The sequence below is a fragment of the Lissotriton vulgaris genome, chromosome 8 (assembly GCF_964263255.1).
Source record: "Lissotriton vulgaris chromosome 8, aLisVul1.2, whole genome shotgun sequence".
In the NCBI taxonomy this organism is placed as follows: domain Eukaryota; kingdom Metazoa; phylum Chordata; class Amphibia; order Caudata; family Salamandridae; genus Lissotriton; species Lissotriton vulgaris.
The window spans coordinates 1,532,676,577-1,532,702,439 of NC_141696.1; the positions used below are offsets into that span (position 1 = coordinate 1,532,676,577).

Consider the following 25,863-nt stretch of genomic DNA (forward strand, 5'->3'; position numbering starts at 1 on the left):
TTTTTTTAACTCTGAATGGACTAGCACTATATCACCCAGATATATTTGGCATGAGTAGGTAAGCAATGTCATCTGACTACTGACATCTGTGTTCAAGGGGAAGTGGAATGTGATGCAGACAAGAGTTTACTTTACAAAAAAGGACGAAATGGGAAACATTCATAGTCAAACCTGAAGGCAAGATAGGTGGAAGAAAGTTTAAAAGGAGGACAGAAAGCAAAGTCTATGTTGAATTGATCATTTTGTAGATCAGTTGATAAAAATGTTGATAGAGAAAAAAGTACTACAGCTGATTCCAAGACCTATTTTGTTAGAAGCAAGGAACCTCTCAACTGTGCCGAATCCCAGGATTGAACCAGGGACCTTTAGATCTTCAGTCTAACGCTCTCCCAACTGAGCTATTTCGGACTGCTTATAGCTGATGTCTTCATACTTTAATTTAAACCATTTAACAAAATAGATGCAGGACCTGGATTTTTAACCTCATATGGTAGAGATATGTTTTAAGGAGTCCTGTATCATTCCGCAATTAACTGGTGCAATGGGTAAATAGCATTTTTGGGATTCAGGTTAGGTAGTTGTTTTTTTTAACTCTGAATGGACTAGCACTATATTACCCAGATATATTTGGCATGAGTAGGTAAGCAATGTCATCTGACTACTGACATCTGTGTTCAAGGGGAAGTGGAAGGTAATGCAGACAAGAGTTTACTTTACAAAAAAGCATGAAATGGGAAATATTCATTGTCAAACCTGAAGGTAAGAGGGGTGGAAGCAAGTTTAGAAGGAGGACATAAAGCAAAGTCTATGTTAAATTGATTGTGTTGTAGATCAGTTGGAAAAAATTTGATGAATAGAGAAAAAGTACTACAGCTGATTCCAAGACCTATTTCGTAGAAACAAGGAACCTCTCAACTGTGCCACAACCCGGGATTGAACCAGGGACCTTTAGATCTTCAGTCTAACGCTCTCCCAACTGAGCTGTTTCTGCCTGCTTATAGCTGTGGCCTTCATACTTTAATTTACACCATTTAACAAAATAGATGCAGGACCTGGATTTTTAACCTCATATGGTAGAGATATGTTTTAAGGAGTCCTGTATCATTCCGCAGTTAACTGGTGCAATGGGTAAATAGCATTTTTGGGATCCAGGTTAGGTAGTTGTTTTTTTAACTCTGAATGGACTAGCACTATATTACCCATATATATTTGGCATGAGTAGGTAAGCAATGTCATATGACTACTGACATCTGTGTTCAAGGGGAAGTGGAAGGTAATGCAGACAAGAGTTTACTTTACAAAAAAGCATGAAATGGGAAATATTCATTGTCAAACCTGATGGTAAGAGAGGTGGAAGCAAGTTTAGAAGGAGGACATAAAGCAAAGTCTATGTTAAATTGATTGTGTTGTAGATTAGTTGGAAAAAATTTGATGAATAGAGAAAAAGTACTACAGCTGATTCCAAGACCTATTTTGTTAGAGCAAGGAACCTCTCAACTGTGCCGAAACCCGGGATTGAACCAGGGACCTTTAGATCTTCAGTCTAACGCTCTCCCAACTGAGCTATTTCCGCCTTCTGATAGCTGGGGTCTTCATGCTTTAATTTGAACCATTTAACAAAATAGATGCAGGACCTGGATTTTTAACCTCATATGGTAGAGACATGTTTTAAGGAGTCCTGTATCATTCCCAAGTTAACTGGTGCAATGGGTAAATAGCATTTTTGGGATCCAGGTTAGGTAGTTGTTTTTTTTAACTCTGAATGGACTAGCACTATATTACCCATATATATTTGGCATGAGTAGGTAAGCAATGTCATCTGACTACTGACATCTGTGTTCAAGGGGAAGTGGAAGGTAATGCAGACAAGAGTTTACTTTACAAAAAAGCATGAAATGGGAAATATTCATTGTCAAACCTGAAGGTAAGAGAGGTGGAAGCAAGTTTAGAAGGAGGACATAAAGCAAAGTCTATGTTAAATTGATTGTGTTGTAGATCAGTTGGAAAAAATTTGATGAATAGAGAAACAGTACTACAGCTGATTCCAAGACCTATTTTGTTAGAAGCAAGGAACCTCTCAACTGTGCCGAAACCCGGGATTGAACCAGGGACCTTTAGATCTTCAGTCTAACGCTCTAACAACTGAGCTATTTCAGCCTTCTGATATCTGGGGTCTTCATACTTTAATTTGAACCATTCAACAAAATAGATGCAGGACCTGTATTTTTAACCTCATATGGTAGAGATATGTTTTAAGGAGTCCTGTATCATTCCGCAGTTAACTGGTGCAATGGGTAAATAGCATTTTTGGGATCCAGGTTAGGTAGTTGTTTTTTTAACTCTGAATGGACTAGCACTATATCACCCAGATATATTTGGCATGAGTAGGTAAGCAATGTCATCTGACTACTGACATCTGTGTTCAAGGGGAAGTGGAATGTGATGCAGACAAGAGTTTACTTTACAAAAAAGGACGAAATGGGAAACATTCATAGTCAAACCTGAAGGCAAGATAGGTGGAAGAAAGTTTAAAAGGAGGACAGAAAGCAAAGTCTATGTTGAATTGATCATTTTGTAGATCAGTTGATAAAAATGTTGATAGAGAAAAAAGTACTACAGCTGATTCCAAGACCTATTTTGTTAGAAGCAAGGAACCTCTCAACTGTGCCGAAACCCAGGATTGAACCAGGGACCTTTAGATCTTCAGTCTAATGCTCTCCCAACTGAGCTATTTCGGACTGCTTATAGCTGAGGTCTTCATACTTTAATTTAAACCATTTAACAAAATAGATGCAGGACCTGGATTTTTAACCTCATATGGTAGAGATATGTTTTAAGGAGTCCTGTATCATTCCGCAATTAACTGGTGCAATGGGTAAATAGCATTTTTGGGATCCAGGTTAGGTAGTTGTTTTTTTAACTCTGAATGGACTAGCACTATATTACCCAGATATATTTGTCATGAGTAGGTAAGCAATGTCATCTGACTACTGACATCTGTGTTCAAGGGGAAGTGGAAGGTAATGCAGACAAGAGTTTACTTTACAAAAAAGCATGAAATGGGAAATATTCATTGTCAAACCTGAAGGTAAGAGAGGTGGAAGCAAGTTTAGAAGGAGGACATAAAGCAAAGTCTATGTTAAATTGATTGTGTTGTAGATCAGTTGGAAAAAATTTGATGAATAGAGAAAAAGTACTACAGCTGATTCCAAGACCTATTTTATTAGAAGCAAGGAACCTCTCAACTGTGCCAAAACCCGGGATTGAACCAGGGACCTTTAGATCTTCAGTCTAATGCTCTCCCAACTGAGCTATTTCGGCCTTCTGATAGCTGGGGTCTTCATACTTTAATTTGAACCATTTAACAAAATAGATGCAGGACCTGGATTTTTAACCTCATATGGTAGAGATATGTTTTAAGGAGTCCTGTATCATTCCGCAGTTAACTGGTGCAATGGGTAAATAGCATTTTTGGGATCCAGGTTAGGTAGTTGTTTTTTTAACTCTGAATGGACTAGCACTATATTACCCAGATATATTTGCCATGAGTAGGTAAGCAATGTCATCTGACTACTGACATCTGTGTTCAAGGGGAAGTGGAATGCGATGCAGACAAGAGTTTACTTTACAAAAAAGGACGAAATGGGAAACATTCATAGTCAAACCTGAAGGCAAGATAGGTGGAAGAAATTTTAAAAGGAGGACAGAAAGCAACGTCTATGTTGAATTGATCGTTTTGTAGATCAGTTGATAAAAATGTTGATAGAGAAAAAAGTACTACAGCTGATTCCAAGACTTACTTTGTGAGAAACAAGGAACCTCTCAACAGTGCCGAAACCCGGGATTTAATCAGGGACCTTTAGATCTTCAGTCTAACGCTCTCCCAACTGAGCTATTTCGGCCTGCTGCTACCTGTAGTCTTCATACTTTGATTTGAACCATTTAACTAAATGGATGCATGACCTGGATATTTGACCTTATATGTTAGAGATATGTTTTAAGGAGTCCTGTATCATTCAGCAGTTAACTGGTGCAATGGGTAAATAATATTTTTGGGATCCAGGTTAGGTCATTTTTTTTTTAACTCCGAATGGACTAGCACTATATTACCCAGACGTATTTGGCATGAGTAGGTAAGCAATGTCATCTGACTACTGACATCTGTGTTCAAGGGGAAGTGGAAGGTAATGCAGACAAGAGTTTACTTTACAAAAAAGCATGAAATGGGAAATATTCATTGTCAAACCTGAAGGTAAGAGAGGTGGAAGCAAGTTTAGAAGGAGGACATAAAGCAAAATCTATGTTAAATTGATTGTGTTGTAGATCAGTTGGAAAAAATTTGATGAATAGAGACACAGTACTACAGCTGATTCCAAGACCTATTTTGTTAGAAGCAAGGAACCTCTCAACTGTGCCGAAACCCAGGATTGAACCAGGGACCTTTAGATCTTCAGTCTAACGCTCTAACAACTGAGCTATTTCAGCCTTCTGATATCTGAGGTCTTCATACTTTAATTTGAACCATTTAACAAAATAGATGCAGGACCTGGATTTTTAACCTCATATGGTAGAGATATGTTTTAAGGAGTCCTGCATCATTCCGCAGTTAACTGGTGCAATGGGTAAATAGCATTTTTGGGATCCAGGTTAGGTAGTTGTTTTTTTAACTCTGAATGGACTAGCACTATATCACCCAGATATATTTGGCATGAGTAGGTAAGCAATGTCATCTGACTACTGACATCTGTGTTCAAGGGGAAGTGGAATGTGATGCAGACAAGAGTTTACTTTACAAAAAAGGACGAAATGGGAAACATTCATAGTCAAACCTGAAGGCAAGATAGGTGGAAGAAAGTTTAAAAGGAGGACAGAAAGCAAAGTCTATGTTGAATTGATCATTTTGTAGATCAGTTGATAAAAATGTTGATAGAGAAAAAAGTACTACAGCTGATTCCAAGACCTATTTTGTTAGAAGCAAGGAACCTCTCAACTGTGCCGAAACCCAGGATTGAACCAGGGACCTTTAGATCTTCAGTCTAACGCTCTCCCAACTGAGCTATTTCGGACTGCTTAGAGCTGATGTCTTCATACTTTAATTTAAACCATTTAACAAAATAGATGCAGGACCTGGATTTTTAACCTCATATGGTAGAGATATGTTTTAAGGAGTCCTGTATCATTCCGCAATTAACTGGTGCAATGGGTAAATAGCATTTTTGGGATCCAGGTTAGGTAGTTGTTTTTTTTAACTCTGAATGGACTAGCACTATATTACCCAGATATATTTGGCATGAGTAGGTAAGCAATGTCATCTGACTACTGACATCTGTGTTCAAGGGGAAGTGGAAGGTAATGCAGACAAGAGTTTACTTTACAAAAAAGCATGAAATGGGAAATATTCATTGTCAAACCTGAAGGTAAGAGGGGTGGAAGCAAGTTTAGAAGGAGGACATAAAGCAAAGTCTATGTTAAATTGATTGTGTTGTAGATCAGTTGGAAAAAATTTGATGAATAGAGAAAAAGTACTACAGCTGATTCCAAGACCTATTTCGTAGAAACAAGGAACCTCTCAACTGTGCCACAACCCGGGATTGAACCAGGGACCTTTAGATCTTCAGTCTAACGCTGTCCCAACTGAGCTGTTTCTGCCTGCTTATAGCTGTGGTCTTCATACTTTAATTTACACCATTTAACAAAATAGATGCAGGACCTGGATTTTTAACCTCATATGGTAGAGATATGTTTTAAGGAGTCCTGTATCATTCCGCAGTTAACTGGTGCAATGGGTAAATAGCATTTTTGGGATCCAGGTTAGGTAGTTGTTTTTTTAACTCTGAATGGACTAGCACTATATTACCCATATATATTTGGCATGAGTAGGTAAGCAATGTCATATGACTACTGACATCTGTGTTCAAGGGGAAGTGGAAGGTAATGCAGACAAGAGTTTACTTTACAAAAAAGCATGAAATGGGAAATATTCATTGTCAAACCTGATGGTAAGAGAGGTGGAAGCAAGTTTAGAAGGAGGACATAAAGCAAAGTCTATGTTAAATTGATTGTGTTGTAGATTAGTTGGAAAAAATTTGATGAATAGAGAAAAAGTACTACAGCTGATTCCAAGACCTATTTTGTTAGAGCAAGGAACCTCTCAACTGTGCCGAAACCCGGGATTGAACCAGGGACCTTTAGATCTTCAGTCTAACGCTCTCCCAACTGAGCTATTTCCGCCTTCTGATAGCTGGGGTCTTCATGCTTTAATTTGAACCATTTAACAAAATAGATGCAGGACCTGGATTTTTAACCTCATATGGTAGAGACATGTTTTAAGGAGTCCTGTATCATTCCCAAGTTAACTGGTGCAATGGGTAAATAGCATTTTTGGGATCCAGGTTAGGTAGTTGTTTTTTTTAACTCTGAATGGACTAGCACTATATTACCCATATATATTTGGCATGAGTAGGTAAGCAATGTCATCTGACTACTGACATCTGTGTTCAAGGGGAAGTGGAAGGTAATGCAGACAAGAGTTTACTTTACAAAAAAGCATGAAATGGGAAATATTCATTGTCAAACCTGAAGGTAAGAGAGGTGGAAGCAAGTTTAGAAGGAGGACATAAAGCAAAGTCTATGTTAAATTGATTGTGTTGTAGATCAGTTGGAAAAAATTTGATGAATAGAGAAACAGTACTACAGCTGATTCCAAGACCTATTTTGTTAGAAGCAAGGAACCTCTCAACTGTGCCGAAACCCGGGATTGAACCAGGGACCTTTAGATCTTCTGTCTAACGCTCTAACAACTGAGCTATTTCAGCCTTCTGATATCTGGGGTCTTCATACTTTAATTTGAACCATTTAACAAAATAGATGCAGGACCTGTATTTTTAACCTCATATGGTAGAGATATGTTTTAAGGAGTCCTGTATCATTCCGCAGTTAACTGGTGCAATGGGTAAATAGCATTTTTGGGATCCAGGTTAGGTAGTTGTTTTTTTAACTCTGAATGGACTAGCACTATATCACCCAGATATATTTGGCATGAGTAGGTAAGCAATGTCATCTGACTACTGACATCTGTGTTCAAGGGGAAGTGGAATGTGATGCAGACAAGAGTTTACTTTACAAAAAAGGACGAAATGGGAAACATTCATAGTCAAACCTGAAGGCAAGATAGGTGGAAGAAAGTTTAAAAGGAGGACAGAAAGCAAAGTCTATGTTGAATTGATCATTTTGTAGATCAGTTGATAAAAATGTTGATAGAGAAAAAAGTACTACAGCTGATTCCAAGACCTATTTTGTTAGAAGCAAGGAACCTCTCAACTGTGCCGAAACCCAGGATTGAACCAGGGACCTTTAGATCTTCAGTCTAATGCTCTCCCAACTGAGCTATTTCAGACTGCTTATAGCTGAGGTCTTCATACTTTAATTTAAACCATTTAACAAAATAGATGCAGGACCTGGATTTTTAACCTCATATGGTAGAGATATGTTTTAAGGAGTCCTGTATCATTCCGCAATTAACTGGTGCAATGGGTAAATAGCATTTTTGGGATCCAGGTTAGGTAGTTGTTTTTTTAACTCTGAATGGACTAGCACTATATTACCCAGATATATTGGGCATGAGTAGGTAAGCAATGTCATCTGACTACTGACATCTGTGTTTAAGGGGAAGTGGAAGGTAATGCAGACAAGAGTTTACTTTACAAAAAAGCATGAAATGGGAAATATTCATTGTCAAACCTGAAGGTAAGAGGGGTGGAAGCAAGTTTAGAAGGAGGACATAAAGCAAAGTCTATGTTAAATTGATTGTGTTGTAGATCAGTTGGAAAAAATTTGATGAATACAGAAAAAGGACTACAGTTGATTCCAAGACCTATTTTGTTAGAAGCAAAGAACCTCTCAACAGAGCCGAAACCCGGGATTGAACCAGGGACCTTTAGATCTTCAGTCTAACACTCTCCCAACTGAGCTATTTCGGCCTGCTGATATTTGTGGTCTTCATACTTTAATTTGAACCATTTAACAAAATAGATGCAGGACCTGGATTTTTAACCTCATATGGTAGAGATATGTTTTAAGAAGTCCTGTATCATTCCCCAGTTAACTGGTGCAATGGGTAAATAGCATTTTTGGGATCCAGGTTAGGTAGTTGTTTTTTTTTTTTTTTTGTAAACGTTTTATTTTGCATACAGTGAAAAAAATGACAATTAACACAAGGCGTCACAGTGGGCGCACGAAAGGTCCCACACAGTGGGAAGGCTGAAAAGGAAGATGAGGCAAGGCAGTAAAGCAAAAAGTCTTCAGTGCTGGTAACGTCGGCAGTCCCGCAGCAGTCCCCCGCCGAGGGGTAGCTCAAACAGTGCAGCCAGCAACTAGTCCAAGAGCTCTCCAGCGGTCAAGTATGCCTCATCTCGGTGAAGTAATTGTCCCAAAGCAACTCCCAACCCTCCCCCCAAAAACAAAACTCCCCCCTCCCCCCCCCGTGACGGCGCCGCTCGCAAATCCCATTCATACACCAAGCACACTCTAGAGTTGAAACAAGTGCAAGTTCCTCAATGACGCCGGGCAAACAGCCGAAGGCAAGCCAGCAGACAGAAAGGACACCAAGGGACCCCACACGTGCTTGAAGTTTTTATATTTGCCTATAAATATATCCGCCATTCTCTCGAGACTCAGTAGTCTCCACAGTCTGGAGTGCCAAAGGGAAACCGCCGGGGCCTCCTTACTTTTCCAGGCCGAGGCCAGCGTGAGCTTGGCCGCGCCGAGACACAGCCATAAGATCTTTTTGTCAGCTCGCGATTGGTGTTCCAGGCCGGGATCTCTCAACCCCAGCAAAACGAATTCGGGGGAGTCATCGATAGGGTACTGCAAAATGTCTTTAATATGCGATAAGATCTCGGCCCAGAAGGGCTTAATGATCGGGCAGTCCCACCAAACGTGGCGAAAATCCCCCAAGAGGCCGCACCCCCTCCAACACCTGTCCGTGGCCGCCGGGAAAATGCGATGAAGTCGGGCCGGAACCATGTACCATTGCGTTAGGGTTTTGTAATGAGCTTCCCTCAAGAGTATGGAGTGGTTAAATTGCGTCATGTCCTTCCAGAGCGCCGACCATTCTCCGTCAGTGATATCCCTCCCCACCATCTCCTCCCACTGCTCCATGTAACGCGGTCTAGGGGAAAGGGCCGAGCGGAGCAGCAGCTGGTATAAAAAGGAGATAGCCCCCTTCATGGCCGAGGTCTTCAGGAGAAAGGCCTCAAAGTCGGATAAAGGTCTCGTCGCTGCTTCTCGCACCGCGGGTGAAGTGGCCCAGTGTAGCAGTTGTAAATGCCGATACCTTTCCCCCGGCGGGACTTGATAGTCCCGCATGCAGTTCTCGAACGTCAAGGGGTCGGGGCCATGGAACAAGTGGAGTAATGCCCGGCATCCCCCCTCCCTCCAAACGTCAAAGGGGCCCTCGGTGAGCGCCGGGGAAAACCCCGGATTAAAATGCAAAGGGGTGAATGGGGATGGGAAGGTCGTCCACCTCTCGTCACTGGCCAGTGTGTCCCAAACTTTCAGCGTGGTCCCCGTGGGGGTACTAATGTACGCGTTTACCGGGCGGTCTCGCTTCGGCTTCCACGCTAGGTCCCAGATGGACCGGCCTGCCACACTCCGGTCCATGTGCAGCCAGTGTTTGTCAGAGAACTGCTGTGACCACTCCACCATAACTCTAAGTTGGGCCGCCTTGTAGTAGAGGTGGAAGTCCGGAAGGCCTACCCCTCCGTCATTCCGCAAGCGCCGCAGAAGTGTAAATGAAAGCCGCGCCCGACCACCTTGCCAGATAAATTTCAACACCGTCGATTTGAGTTGGCTAAAGAAGGTAGAGGGCAGTGGAATAGGCAAGGCTTGGAACAGGTATAGATATTTGGGGAGAAGGACCATTTTGACAGCATGTACCCGTCCCAGCCAGGACAGGAATCTAGGCTTCCATTTCTCCAACTCCATGCGTGATCTGGCCATGAGGGGCGGGAAATTGGCCGCAAAGAGACCGCCCACTGTCGGGGTGAGGTGTACCCCTAGATAGAGCAGGGAGCCCGAGGCCCAGGCCAACGGCGTCGTCGCCTTCACCCGTGTCACCTCGGCCTGAGATAGAGTCAGGTTCAGGACATGCGATTTGCCATAGTTGACCTTGAAGCCGGCCACCGCCTCAAAGTCCAGCAGTATATCACGAACATACGGAAGGGAGTTAGCGGGGTCGGCCAATGACAAGAGGACATCATCCGCAAACAGGGTAATCTTGTGCTGTTCCCCAGCGAACGGGATGCCCTTCACCCCCTCATGCTCCCGGACTGCCAGCGCCAGAGGTTCAATGCTGAGTGCAAACAGCAAGGGCGAGAGGGGACATCCCTGCCTAGTGCCTCGCGAGTGTTGGAAGAAGGCCGACAAGTGGCCGTTCACCGCCACCCTCGAACGCGGGCTGCAGAAGTTAGCTCTTACCATCGCGATAAAGCGATCGGAAAACCCAAATGCCCGCAACGTGTGGAAGAGAAAGCCCCAGTCTACGCGGTCGAAGGCCTTCTCCGCATCCAGCCCCACCAAGACCGCCGGGATGCGGAACCTGTCCGCCTTCTCTATAAGGTGGATGACCCTCCGGGTGTTATCATGCGTTTGGCGGCCTTTGATGAAGCCCGATTGGTCCGCATGAATAATCGACGGCAGCAGGTCTTGCAGGCGGCTCGCCAATATAGCCGAGTAGAGCTTGGCGTCGATGTTGAGTAGGGCTATAGGGCGGTATGAGGCACACCGCTCCGGGTCCTTCCCTGGCTTCGGCAGGACCGTGATCACTGCTTCCGCCAGGGTCCCAGAATTCACCCCAGATCCAGACATGTCGTTAAAGAGGGCGGCCAGGAAGTCACAGACCTCAGTCGCATAGGTCTGGTAAAAGACAGCGGTGAACCCGTCGGGGCCGGGGGCTTTGTGTAGTTTCAGGTTTTTAATAGCCGCGAGGACCTCCTCCCTTGTGATCGGAGCCTCAAGTAAATCGTTCCAGGCCCCTGGTACCTGCGGAAGCGATAAGCGCTGCAAAAAAGCACGTTGAGCAGCCGCGTCCAACTCTTCCCCCGCGTACAACGCAGCGTAGAAGCGGCCAAAGATAGCAGCCTTCGCTCCGTCATCGTGCTGGAGCACTCCTGCCACGTCTCTAATCCCACCTACGTATTCCCGCTCCCTCTTGTCCTTCAATTGCCGGGCAAGGTGTCTACCAATCTTGTTGCCCCCAGAGTAGGAGAGCCGGCCCAGCCGCAACAAAGTGAGTTCAGCCCTATTCGTGTAGTGAGACTTCAACTTGCCCCGTACTGCCGTCAGGGGACGTAGAGTCACCCTCGAGGGATTAGCTTTGTGTTCCCTCTCAAGCGTGAGCACCTCAGCCTCCAGCGCTTCCCTCTCCTTCCTACGCAAGGCGTTCAATTGTGAGTTGAGGCCCAGGCACGTCCCCCTGATCGTCGCCTTAAAGGCGTCCCAGGTGGTCATTAGGGACGTGTCCGAGGGAGGGTTGCTATCAAAAAAGTCCCGGATGGCCTGACGCAAGGCCTGATGGGAGACATCGTCTCGGACCACCGAGGCCGGGAAGTACCATTTCCGGTTCGCGGTGTCCGGCGGTGACCACCGAAGCGTGAGCACTAGAAGACTGTGATCTGAGACAGAAATCGGGAGAATGGCGGCATCTAAGATGTTCCCTCTAAGGGACTGGCTGAGGAAGACGTAGTCCAGGCGGGAGTAGGAGTGGTGCACATGGGAAAAGAACGTATAGTCCTTCACAGCAGGGTGAAAAAACCTCCAACCATCCACCAGCCCCATCTCTTCCACCCCCCTCTGTGTACTCCCCGAGAAAACCCCCGTGTCCGCCCTTCGACCCCCAGAGCTGTCCATCTCCCCATCCCAAACCAAGTTATAATCACCCAACATGAATACAAGGCCTTCCGCAAAGTCCCCCACCTTCTCCAGCAGCTCCTGCAAGTACTTATTTTGGCCAGAATTAGGCAAGTAGAGCACTACAAATGTACACAACCTGCCCTGGATGTGCCCCTTGACCATCAACCACCGTCCATCTCTATCAGTGCGGACTCCCACGGGCTGAAAATGCAACGCTGCCTTAAACATTAACGCCACCCCCCGATGCTTCGTGACAGCTGAGGACCTGTACACAATGGGGTACGCCCTGTGGCGGAGCCGCATTTCATCCTTTCGAGCTAAGTGGGTTTCCTGGAGCCCCACCACATCAAGGTGATGGTCTACAAGGTATTTCAGGACCTTCTGTCTCTTCTGAGGGGAATTCAAGCCTTTGACATTCCAAGTGCCTATACTAATCGGCATGATAAACACCTCCCAAAGATCTTGCTATCAGAAATACAAAATGGCGGCCAACCCTCCTTCCACCCCTCCCCCCCACCACATGCTCCCAAGCGTTCCCAGAACCGTCGTAGGTGCAGCCCCTCTACAGCATGGCGCGCATTCCACCACTCATTCTCTACATTCATCCCCAAAGGCCCGCCGTCACGGCCCCCCCTCCCCCTCCCCAACAGTCCCCCAACCAAAAACCCCCCGAACCAACACAGAACATTGTACAAAAATGGAAAAAAAAGTGCAAAAACCATACTCAACGGGATCAGTAGGCCGAAGTTCGTAGGAAGCCCCCAATCGAATGACAGGCCAGAGGAATGAAGCCACTATTCCCCTTGGCCGTAATCAAGGTCGCCTCCACCAGAGTACTTGTACACCCTCGATCAGAAGGCCCGAGCCTTCCCGGCGCCAATCCGCCATTTTGGGGCTCACGCCGCCCCAGAGCTGAGCTGTGAAGCAGCCAACGTGGCCGATGCCACCGAAGCGACCGCTGCTCCTCGTTCCTGCAGGCTAGTAGAGAGGTCCGGGCGTTGTCTAGCAGGGGATCCGGCGGGAGAGCGCCCTACCCTGTGCCAGGAGGTCGACCGGCGGCGCCGCCGAGACGGGGAGGCTGCCGTGGCCTGCGATGATGGAACATCCGCCAATCCCAGGAGCTCCTTTGCCGCCTGAAGTGTGCGTACTTGGGCCAGGCGGTTCTGCCATCTGAAGATTATTCTGAAGGGGTGCCCCCAAGAGTAGGCAATCCCCCTCTCTTTCAGGAATGCTGTGATAGGACGGAAGTCCCTTCGTTTTTGTAAGGTAGAGGCCGCCAAGTCCTGGAACAGCTGGGGTCTATGGCCACGGAATTGCAATGAGTCGATGGTCCTGGCCTTCCGCAGTATCCTCTCCTTGATTTGAAAATCGTGGACGCACACCAGTATGTCGGGGGGAGGACCCCCCCCTCGCCGCGGCAGGCCCACCCTGTGCACTCTGTCCATCCGTATCTCCTTCGTGTCCTCCTCGTCTAAGACCTGGAGGAACAGCTCCTGCACGTAACCCCGGAGGTCACCCGCCTCACCGTCCCAGGGCACCGCCCGTATACGGATGTTGTTCCTACGGGAGCGGTTTTCAAGGTCTTCCGTATGCAATTGGAGGTCCAGGTTCTGCTCGGTGAGGCGGATAATGTCCTGCTGGAGCATATGAACATCTGTGGCGACGCTCAAGTCCCTGTCCTCCAGGGTCGCCACCCTCTCACCTATGCCGTCCACGTCCCTCCGCACCTCCCGCAGGTCGGAGGCGAGCTGCGACCTGAGTTCCGATATGTCCTCCTTGATGGAGGCAAACAGCTCCGACATGAAGGCCTTCGTCGCCGGAGCGTCTTCATCAGATTGCCTTGAGGACCCACTTGCTCCAGGGGAGGCCGGTTGTTGGGAGGCCTTGTCCTTTCCCTGGTTTCGTTTGCGCTGCACTGTAGACATGACGCCCTGTGTCGACTCCACGTGGCCAAGGATGCGGCGGAGGCTGCCGGCGGGCCAAGCACTCGGTACTTTCCCTCGTCTCCAATCGTTTCCAGGCTCCTCGCCCCCCGGCACTCGACCGTGAGCGTCTTCTGTGTCCCAGGCGGGAGTTCCAGGGGGCCAGCGATCTGCCGCCTCGGTCCTCCAAGCTTCCGCCACCAACGAGCGATAGAGTCACTCCTATGCTCCGTCGTCGTCCGGCTCCGTGCAGCGACCCGGCCCTAGGCTCGGACAGTTCAAGCAAGCCGCAGGCGCCACCCACGTGGGGGGCCGGTCGATGGCGTTAGCAGGTGGCCACCAGTTGTGCAAGTGGCGCTACTCGGCCAGGGGTCCTCTCCCAGGCGTGGCGGGGTATGAGCCGGGTCTCGCCGATAGAACTTCCCTCGTCCAAACTCCGGTCCGCTCAGCCGTCCGTTTGCTCCAGTGCCTGCAGGCGGATCTGGGGCCCCGCCCCTCGACCACGCCGGGCCGCGATAGTTGGAAAGCCCGGGGTCTCACAGGCCGTAGGCTGCAAACGTCCTCGCAGGCGCTCTGGGGGTCCCACCGCTCCGGGGACCCCGCCAACGTCCGCCGCTCTGCTAGGCGAATGTCTCCGCTTCCGTAGGGGCTCGTGGGTGCCCCCAAAATCGTGCTATTAGTTGCTATGTTGGATCAGCGCCGGAGCGGCACGGAAAGGCGTCCTACTCCGCCGCCATCTTGGCCACGCCCGGTAGTTGTTTTTTTAACTCTGAATGGACTAGCACTATATTACCCAGATATATTTGGCATGAGTAGGTAAGCAATGTCATCTGACTACTGACATCTGTGTTCAAGGGGAAGTGGAATGTGAGGCAGACAAGAGTTTACTTTACAAAAAAGGACGAAATGGGAAACATTCATAGTCAAACCTGAAGGCAAGATAGGTGGAAGAAAGTTTAAAAGGAGGACAGAAAGCAAAGTCTATGTTGAATTGATCATTTTGTAGATCAGTTGATAAAAATGTTGATAGAGAAAAAAGTACTACAGCTGATTCCAAGACCTATTTTGTTAGAAGCAAGGAACCTCTCAACTGTGCCTAAACCCGGGATTGAACCAGGGACCTTTAGATCTTCAGTCTAACGCTCTCCCAACTGAGCTATTTCGGCCTGCTGCTAGCTACAGTCTTCATACCTTAATTTGAACCATTTAACTAAATAGATGCATGACCTGGATATTTGACCTTATATGTTAGAGATATGTTTTAAGGAGTCCTGTATCATTCAGCAGTTAACTGGTGCAATGGGTAAATAATATTTTTGGGATTCAGGTTAGGTCATTTTTTTTTTAACTCCGAATGGACTAGCACTATATCACCCAGACGTATTTGGCATGAGTAGGTAAGCAATGTCATCTGACTACTGACATCTGTGTTCAAGGGGAAGTGGAAGGTAATGCAGACAAGAATTTACTTTACAAAAAATCATGAAATGGGAAATATTCATTGTCAAACCTGAAGGTAAGAGAGGTGGAAGCAAGTTTAGAAGGAGGACATAAAGCAAAGTCTATGTTAACTTGATTGTGTTGTAGATTAGTTGGAAAAAATTTGATGAATAGAGAAAAAGTACTACAGCTGATTCCAAGACCTATTTAGTTAGAAGCAAGGAACCTCTCAACTGTGCCGAAACCCGGGATTGAACCAGGGACCTTTAGATCTTCAGTCTAACGCTCTCCCAACTGAGCTATTTCTGTCTTCTGATAACTGGGGTCTTCATGCTTTAATTTGAACCATTTAACAAAATAGATGCAGGACCTGGATTTTTAACCTCATATGGTAGAGATATGTTTTAAGGAGTCCTGTATCATTCCCAAGTTAACTGGTGCAATGGGTAAATAGCATTTTTGGGATCCAGGTTAGGTAGTTGTTTTTTTAACTCTGAATGGACTAGCACTATATTACCCAGATATATTTGGCATGAGTACGTAAGCAATGTCATCTGACTACTGACATCTGTGTTCAAGGGGAAGTGGAAGGTAATGCAGACAAGAGTTTACTTTACAAAAAAGCATAAAATGGGAAATATTCATTGTCAAACCTGAAGGTAAGAGAGGTGGAAGCAAGTTTAGAAGGAGGACATAAAGCAAAGTCTATGTTAAATTGATTGTGTTGTAGATCAGTTGGAAAAAACTTGATGAATAGAGATAAAGTACTACAGCTGATTCCAAGACCTATTTTGTTAGAAGCAAGGTACCTCTCAACTGTGCCGAAACACTGGATTGAACCAGGGACCTTAAGATCTTCAGTCTAACGCTCTCCCAACTGAGCTATTTCAGCCTTCAGATAGCTGTGGTCTTCATACTTTAATTTGAACCATTTAACAAAATAGATGCAGGACCTGGATTTTTAACCTCATATGGTAGAGATATGTTTTAAGGAGTCCTGTATCATTCCGCAGTTAACTGGTGCAATGGGTAAATAGCATTTTTGGGATCCAGGTTAGGTAGTTGTTTTTTTAACTCTGAATGGACTAGCACTATATTACCCAGATATATTTGGCATGAGTAGGTAAGCAATGTCATCTGACTACTGACATCTGTGTTCAAGGGGAAGTGGAATGTGATGCAGACAAGAGTTTACTTTACAAAAAAGGACGAAATGGGAAACATTCATAGTCAAACCTGAAGGCAAGATAGGTGGAAGAAAGTTTAAAAGGAGGACAGAAAGCAATGTCTATGTTGAATTGATCATTTTGTAGATCAGTTGATAAAAATGTTGATAGAGAAAAAAGTACTACAGCTGATTCCAAGACTTACTTTGTGAGAAACAAGGAACCTCTCAACAGTGCCGAAACCCGGGATTTAACCAGGGACCTTTAGATCTTCAGTCTAACGCTCTCCCAACTGAGCTATTTCGGCCTGCTGCTAGCTGTAGTCTTCATACTTTGATTTGAACCATTTAACTAAATGGATGCATGACCTGGATATTTGACCTTATATGTTAGAGATATGTTTTAAGGAGTCCTGTATCATTCAGCAGTTAACTGGTGCAATGGGTAAATAATATTTTTGGGATCCAGGTAAGGTCATTTTTTTTTTAACTCCGAATGGACTAGCACTATATTACCCAGACGTATTTGGCATGAGTAGGTAAGCAATGCCATCTGACTACTGACATCTGTGTTCAAGGGGAAGTGGAAGGTAATGCAGACAAAAGTTTACTTTACAAAAAAGCATGAAATGGGAAATATTCATTGTCAAACCTGAAGGTAAGAGAGGTGGAAGCAAGTTTAAAAGGAGGACATAAAGCAAAGTCTATGTTAAATTGATTGTGTTGTAGATCAGTTGGAAAAAATTTGATGAATAGAGAAAAAGTACTGCAGCTGATTCCAAGACCTATTTTGTTAGAAGCAAGGAACCTCTCAACTGTGCCGAAACCCAGGATTGAACCAGGGACCTTTAGATCTTCAGTCTAACGCTCTCCCAACTGAGCTATTTCGGCCTTCTGATAGCTGGGGTCTTCATACTTTAATTTGAACCATTTAACAAAATAGATGCAGGACCTGGATTTTTAACCTCATATGGTAGAGATATGTTTTAAGGAGTCCTGTATCATTCCCCAGTTAACTGGTGCAATGGGTAAATAATATTTTTGGGATCCAGGTTAGGTAGTTATTTTTTTAACTCTGAATGGACTAGCAGTATATTACCCAGATATATTTGGCATGAGTAGGTAAGCAATGTCATCTGACTACTGACATCTGTGTTCAAGGGGAAGTGGAATGTGATGCAGACAAGAGTTTACTTTACAAAAAAGGACGAAATGGGAAACATTCATAGTCAAACCTGAAGGCAAGATAGGTGGAAGAAAGTTTAAAAGGAGGACAGAAAGCAAAGTCTATGTTGAATTGATCATTTTGTAGATCAGATGATAAAAATGTTGATAGAGAAAAAAGTACTACAGCTGATTTCAAGACCTATTTTGTTAGAATCAAGGAACCTCTCAACTGTGCCGAAACCTGGGATTGAACCAGGGACCTTTAGATCTTCAGTCTAATGCTCTCCCAACTGAGCTATTTCGGCCTTCTTATAGCTGGGGTCTTCATACTTTAATTTGAACCATTTAACAAAATAGATGCAGGACCTGGATTTTTAACCTCATATGGTAGAGATATGTTTTAAGGAGTCCTGTATCATTCCCCAGTTAACTGGTGCAATGGGTAAATAGCATTTTTGGGATCCAGGTTAGGTAGTTATTTTTTTAACTCTGAATGGACTAGCAGTATATTACCCAGATATATTTGGCATGAGTAGGTAAGCAATGTCATCTGACTACTGACATCTGTGTTCAAGGGGAAGTGGAATGTGATGCAGGCAAGAGTTTACTTTACAAAAAAGGACGAAATGGGAAACATTCATAGTCAAACCTGAAGGCAAGATAGGTGGAAGAAAGTTTAAAAGGAGGACAGAAAGCAAAGTCTATGTTGAATTGATCATTTTGTAGATCAGTTGATAAAAATGTTGATAGAGAAAAAAGTACTACAGCTGATTCCAAGACCTATTTTGTTAGAAGCAAGGAACCTCTCACCTGTGCCGAAACCCGGGATTGAACCAGGGACCTTTAGATCTTCAGTCTAACGCTCTCCCAACTGAGCTATTGCGGCCTGCTTATAACTGCGGTCTTCATACTTTAATTTAAACCATTTAACAAAATAGATGCAGGACCTGGATGTTTAACCTCATATGGTAGAGATATGTTTTAAGGAGTCCTGTATCATTCCACAATTAACTGGTGCAATGGGTAAATAGCATTTTTGGGATCCAGGTTAGGTAGTTGTTTTTTTAACTCTGAATGGACTAGCACTATATTACCCAGATATATTTGGCATGAGTAGGTAAGCAATGTCATCTGACTACTGACATCTGTGTTCAAGGGGAAGTGGAAGGTAATGCAGACAAGAGCTTACTTTACAAAAAAGCATGAAATGGGAAATATTCATTGTCAAACCTGAAGGTAAGAGAGGTGGAAGCAAGTTTAGAAGGAGGACATAAAGCAAAGTCTATGTTAAATTGATTGTGTTGTAGATCAGTTGGAAAAAATTTGATGAATAGAGAAAAAGTACTACAGCTGATTCCAAGACCTATTTTGTTAGAAGCAAGGAACCTTTCAACTGTGCCGAAACCCGGGAATGAACCAGGGACCTTCAGATACAAAAAAGGACGAAATGGGAAACATTCATAGTCAAACCTGAAGGCAAGATAGGTGGAAGAAAGTTTAAAAGGAGGACAGAAAGCAAAGTCTATGTTGAATTGATCATTTTGTAGATCAGTTGATAAAAATGTTGATAGAGAAAAAAGTACTACAGCTGATTCCAAGACCTATTTTGTTAGAAGCAAGGAACCTCTCAACTGTGCCTAAACCCGGGATTGAACCATGGACCTTTAGATCTTCAGTCTAACACTCTCCCAACTGAGATATTTCAGCCTGCTTATAGCTGTTGTCTTCATACTTTAATTTAAACCATTTAACAAAATAGATGCAGGACCTGGTTTTTTTAACCTCATATGGTAGAGATATGTTTTAAGGAGTCCTGTATCATTCCGCAATTAACTAGTGCAATGGGTAAATAGCATTTTTGGGATCCAGGTTAGGTAGTTGTTTTTTTAACTCTGAATGGACTAGCACTATATTACCCAGATATATTTGGCATGAGTAGGTAAGCAATGTCATCTGACTACTGACATCTGTGTTCAAGGGGAAGTGGAATGTGAGGCAGACAAGAGTTTACTTTACAAAAAAGGACGAAATGGGAAACATTCATAGTCAAACCTGAAGGCAAGATAGGTGGAAGAAAGTTTAAAAGGAGCACAGAAAGCAAAGTCTATGTTGAATTGATCATTTTGTAGATCAGTTGATAAAAATGTTGATAGAGAAAAAAGTACTACAGCTGATTCCAAGACCTATTTTGTTAGAAGCAAGGAACCTCTCAACTGTGCCTAAACCCGGGATTGAACCAGGGACCTTTAGATCTTCAGTCTAACGCTCTCCCAACTGAGCTATTTCGGCCTGCTGCTAGCTACAGTCTTCATACCTTAATTTGAACCATTTAACTAAATAGATGCATGACCTGGATATTTGACCTTATATGTTAGAGATATGTTTTAAGGAGTCCTGTATCATTCAGCAGTTAACTGGTGCAATGGGTAAATAATATTTTTGGGATCCAGGTTAGGTCATTTTTTTTTTAACTCCGAATGGACTAGCACTATATCACCCAGACGTATTTGGCATGAGTAGGTAAGCAATGTCATCTGACTACTGACATCTGTGTTCAAGGGGAAGTGGAAGGTAATGCAGACAAGAATTTACTTTACAAAAAAGCATGAAATGGGAAATATTCATTGTCAAACCTGAAGGTAAGAGAGGTGGAAGCAAGTTTAGAAGGAGGACATAAAGCAAAGTCTATGTTAAATTGATTGTGTTGTAGATTAGTTGGAAAAAATTTGATGAATAGAGAAAAAGTACTACAGCTGATTCCAAGACCTATTTAGTTAGAAGCAAGGAACCTCTCAACTGTGCCGAAACCAGGGATTGAACCAGGGACCTTTAGATCTTCAGTCTAACGCTCTCCCAACTGAGCTATTTCTGTCTTCTGTTAACTGGGGTCTTCATGCTTTAATTTGAACCATTTAACAAAATAGATGCAGGACCTGGATTTTTAACCTCATATGGTAGAGATATGTTTTAAGGAGTCCTGTATCATTCCCAAGTTAACTGGTGCAATGGGTAAATAGCATTTTTGGGATCCAGGTTAGGTAGTTGTTTTTTTAACTCTGAATGGACTAGCACTATATTACCCAGATATATTTGGCATGAGTAGGTAAGCAATGTCATCTGACTACTGACATCTGTGTTCAAGGGGAAGTGGAAGGTAATGCAGACAAGAGTTTACTTTACAAAAAAGCATAAAATGGGAAATATTCATTGTCAAACCTGAAGGTAAGAGAGGTGGAAGCAAGTTTAGAAGGAGGACATAAAGCAAAGTCTATGTTAAATTGATTGTGTTGTAGATCAGTTGGAAAAAACTTGATGAATAGAGAAAAAGTACTACAGCAGATTCCAAGACCTATTTTGTTAGAAGCAAGGAACCTCTCAACTGTGCCGAAACACTGGATTGAACCAGGGACCTTAAGATCTTCAGTCTAACGCTCTCCCAACTGAGCTATTTCAGCCTTCTGATAGCTGTGGTCTTCATACTTTAATTTGAACCATTTAACAAAATAGATGCAGGACCTGGATTTTTAACCTCATATGGTAGAGATATGTTTTAAGGAGTCCTGTATCATTCCGCAGTTAACTGGTGCAATGGGTAAATAGCATTTTTGGGATCCAGGTTAGGTAGTTGTTTTTTTAACTCTGAATGGACTAGCACTATATTACCCAGATATATTTGGCATGAGTAGGTAAGCAATGTCATCTGACTACTGACATCTGTGTTCAAGGGGAAGTAGAATGTGATGCAGACAAGAGTTTACTTTACAAAAAAGGACGAAATGGGAAACATTCATAGTCAAACCTGAAGGCAAGATAGGTGGAAGAAAGTTTAAAAGGAGGACAGAAAGCAATGTCTATGTTGAATTGATCATTTTGTAGATCAGTTGATAAAAATGTTGATAGAGAAAAAAGTACTACAGCTGATTCCAAGACTTACTTTGTGAGAAACAAGGAACCTCTCAACAGTGCCGAAACCCGGGATTTAACCAGGGACCTTTAGATCTTCAGTCTAACGCTCTCCCAACTGAGCTATTTCGGCCTGCTGCTAGCTGTAGTCTTCATACTTTGATTTGAACCATTTAACTAAATGGATGCATGACCTGGATATTTGACCTTATATGTTAGAGATATGTTTTAAGGAGTCCTGTATCATTCAGCAGTTAACTGGTGCAATGGGTAAATAATATTTTTGGGATCCAGGTAAGGTCATTTTTTTTTTAACTCCGAATGGACTAGCACTATATTACCCAGACGTATTTGGCATGAGTAGGTAAGCAATGCCATCTGACTACTGACATCTGTGTTCAAGGGGAAGTGGAAGGTAATGCAGACAAAAGTTTACTTTACAAAAAAGCATGAAATGGGAAATATTCATTGTCAAACCTGAAGGTAAGAGAGGTGGAAGCAAGTTTAAAAGGAGGACATAAAGCAAAGTCTATGTTAAATTGATTGTGTTGTAGATCAGTTGGAAAAAATTTGATGAATAGAGAAAAAGTACTACAGCTGATTCCAAGACCTATTTTGTTAGAAGCAAGGAACCTCTCAACTGTGCCGAAACCCAGGATTGAACCAGGGACCTTTAGATCTTCAGTCTAACGCTCTCCCAACTGAGCTATTTCGGCCTTCTGATAGCTGGGGTCTTCATACTTTAATTTGAACCATTTAACAAAATAGATGCAGGACCTGGATTTTTAACCTCATATGGTAGAGATATGTTTAAGGAGTCCTGTATCATTCCCCAGTTAACTGGTGCAATGGGTAAATAATATTTTTGGGATCCAGGTTAGGTAGTTATTTTTTTAACTCTGAATGGACTAGCAGTATATTACCCAGATATATTTGGCATGAGTAGGTAAGCAATGTCATCTGACTACTGACATCTGTGTTCAAGGGGAAGTGGAATGTGATGCAGACAAGAGTTTACTTTACAAAAAAGGACGAAATGGGAAACATTCATAGTCAAACCTGAAGGCAAGATAGGTGGAAGAAAGTTTAAAAGAAGGACAGAAAGCAAAGTCTATGTTGAATTGATCATTTTGTAGATCAGATGATAAAAATGTTGATAGAGAAAAAAGTACTACAGCTGATTTCAAAACCTATTTTGTTAGAATCAAGGAACCTCTCAACTGTGCCGAAACCTGGGATTGAACCAGGGACCTTTAGATCTTCAGTCTAATGCTCTCCCAACTGAGCTATTTCGGCCTTCTTATAGCTGGGGTCTTCATACTTTAATTTGAACCATTTAACAAAATAGATGCAGGACCTGGATTTTTAACCTCATATGGTAGAGATATGTTTTAAGGAGTCCTGTATCATTCCCCAGTTAACTGGTGCAATGGGTAAATAATATTTTTGTGATCCAGGTTAGGTAGTTATTTTTTTAACTCTGAATGGACTAGCAGTATATTACCCAGATATATTTGGCATGAGTAGGTAAGCAATGTCATCTGACTACTGACATCTGTGTTCAAGGGGAAGTGGAATGTGATGCAGGCAAGAGTTTACTTTACAAAAAAGGACGAAATGGGAAACATTCATAGTCAAACCTGAAGGCAAGATAGGTGGAAGAAAGTTTAAAAGGAGGACAGAAAGCAAAGTCTATGTTGAATTGATCATTTTGTAGATCAGTTGATAAAAATGTTGATAGAGAAAAAAGTACTACTGCTGATTCCAAGACCTATTTTGTTAGAAGCAAGGAACCTCTCAACTGTGCCTAAACCCGGGATTGAACCAGGGACCTTTAGATCTTCAGTCTAACACTCTCCCAACTGAGCTATTTCAGCCTGCTTATAGCAGTTGTCTTCATACTTTAATTTAAACCATTTAACAAAATAGATGCAGGACCTGTATTTTTAACCTCATATGGTAGAGATATGTTTTAAGGAGTCCTGTATCATTCCCAAGTTAACTGGTGCAATGGGTAAATAGCATTTTTGGGATCCAGGTTAGGTAGTTGTTTTTTTAACTCTGAATGGACTAGCACTATATCACCCAGATATATTTGGCATTAGTAGGTAAGCAATGTCATCTGACTACTGACATCTGTGTTCAAGGGGAAGTGGAATGTGATGCAGACAAGAGTTTACTTTACAAAAAAGGACGAAATGGGAAACATTCATAGTCAAACCTGAAGGCAAGATAGGTGGAAGAAAGTTTAAAAGGAGGACAGAAAGCAAAGTCTATGTTGAATTGATCATTTTGTAGATCAGTTGATAAAAATGTTGATAGAGAAAAAAGTACTACAGCTGATTCCAAGACCTATTTTGTTAGAAGCAAGGAACCTCTCAACTGTACCGAAACCCAGGATTGAACCAGGGACCTTTAGATCTTCAGTCTAATGCTCTCCCAACTGAGCTATTTCGGACTGCTTATAGCTGAGGTCTTCATACTTTAATTTAAACCATTTAACAAAATAGATGCAGGACCTGGATTTTTAACCTCATATGGTAGAGATATGTTTTAAGGAGTCCTGTATCATTCCACAATTAACTGGTGCAATGGGTAAATAGCATTTTTGGGATCCAGGTTAGGTAGTTGTTTTTTTAACTCTGAATGGATTAGCACTATATTACCCAGATATATTGGGCATGAGTAGGTAAGCAATGTCATCTGACTACTGACATCTGTGTTCAAGGGGAAGTGGAAGGTAATGCAGACAAGAGTTTACTTTACAAAAAAGCATGAAATGGGAAATATTCATTGTCAAACCTGAAGGTAAGAGGGGTGGAAGCAAGTTTAGAAGGAGGACATAAAGCAAAGTCTATGTTAAATTGATTGTGTTGTAGATCAGTTGGAAAAAATTTGATGAATACAGAAAAAGGACTACAGTTGATTCCAAGACCTATTTTGTTAGAAGCAAAGAACCTCTCAACAGAGCCGAAACCCGGGATTGAACCAGGGACCTTTAGATCTTCAGTCTAACACTCTCCCAACTGAGCTATTTCGGCCTGCTGATATCTGTGGTCTTCATACTTTAATTTGAACCATTTAACAAAATAGATGCAGGACCTGGATTTTTAACCTCATATGGTAGAGATATGTTTTAAGAAGTCCTGTATCATTCCCCAGTTAACTGGTGCAATGGGTAAATAGCATTTTTGGGATCCAGGTTAGGTAGTTGTTTTTTTAACTCTGAATGGACTAGCACTATATTACCCAGATATATTTGGCATGAGTAGGTAAGCAATGTCATCTGACTACTGACATCTGTGTTCAAGGGGAAGTGGAATGTGAGGCAGACAAGAGTTTACTTTACAAAAAAGGACGAAATGGGAAACATTCATAGTCAAACCTGAAGGCAAGATAGGTGGAAGAAAGTTTAAAAGGAGGACAGAAAGCAAAGTCTATGTTGAATTGATCATTTTGTAGATCAGTTGATAAAAATGTTGATAGAGAAAAAAGTACTACAGCTGATTCCAAGACCTATTTTGTTAGAAGCAAGGAACCTCTCAACTGTGCCTAAACCCGGGATTGAACCAGGGACCTTTAGATCTTCAGTCTAACGCTCTCCCAACTGAGCTATTTCAGCCTGCTGCTAGCTACAGTCTTCATACCTTAATTTGAACCATTTAACTAAATAGATGCATGACCTGGATATTTGACCTTATATGTTAGAGATATGTTTTAAGGAGTCCTGTATCATTCAGCAGTTAACTGGTGCAATGGGTAAATAGCATTTTTGGGATCCAGGTTAGGTAGTTGTTTTTTTAACTCTGAATGGACTAGCACTATATTACCCAGATATATTTGGCATGAGTAGGTAAGCAATGTCATCTGACTACTGACATCTGTGTTCAAGGGGAAGTGGAAGGTAATGCAGACAAGAGTTTACTTTACAAAAAAGCATGAAATGGGAAGTATTCATTGTCAAACCTGAAGGTAAGATAGGTGGAAGCAAGTTTAGAAGGAGGACATAAAGCAAAGTCTATGTTAAATTGATTGTGTTGTAGATCAGTTGGAAAAAATTTGATGAATAGAGAAAAAGTACTACAGCTGATTCCAAGACCTATTTTGTTAGAAGCAAGGAACCTCTCAACTGTGCCGAAACCCGGGATTGAACCAGGAACCATTAGATCTTCAGTCTAACGCTCTACCAACTGTGCTATTTCGGTCTGCTGCTAGCTTTAGTCTTCATACTTTGATTTGAACCATTTAACTAAATAGATGCATGACCTGGATATTTGACCTTATATGTTAGAGATATGTTTTAAGGAGTCCTGTATCATTGAGCAGTTAACTGGTGCAATGGGTAAATAATATTTT

General features: G+C 42.9%; 2 non-coding genes across 2 annotated transcripts; both read right to left on the reverse strand.

Moving 5' to 3' along the window:
- Nucleotides 1-17,836: 17,836 nt before the first annotated feature.
- Nucleotides 17,837-17,909, reverse strand: TRNAF-GAA (transfer RNA phenylalanine (anticodon GAA)). Its single transcript has one exon. It is a non-coding gene; the product is annotated as a tRNA-Phe (tRNA).
- Nucleotides 17,910-22,730: 4,821 nt separating this feature from the next.
- TRNAF-GAA (transfer RNA phenylalanine (anticodon GAA)) lies at nucleotides 22,731-22,803 on the reverse strand. Its single transcript has one exon. It is a non-coding gene; the product is annotated as a tRNA-Phe (tRNA).
- Between the last annotated feature and the right edge of the window lie 3,060 nt (nucleotides 22,804-25,863).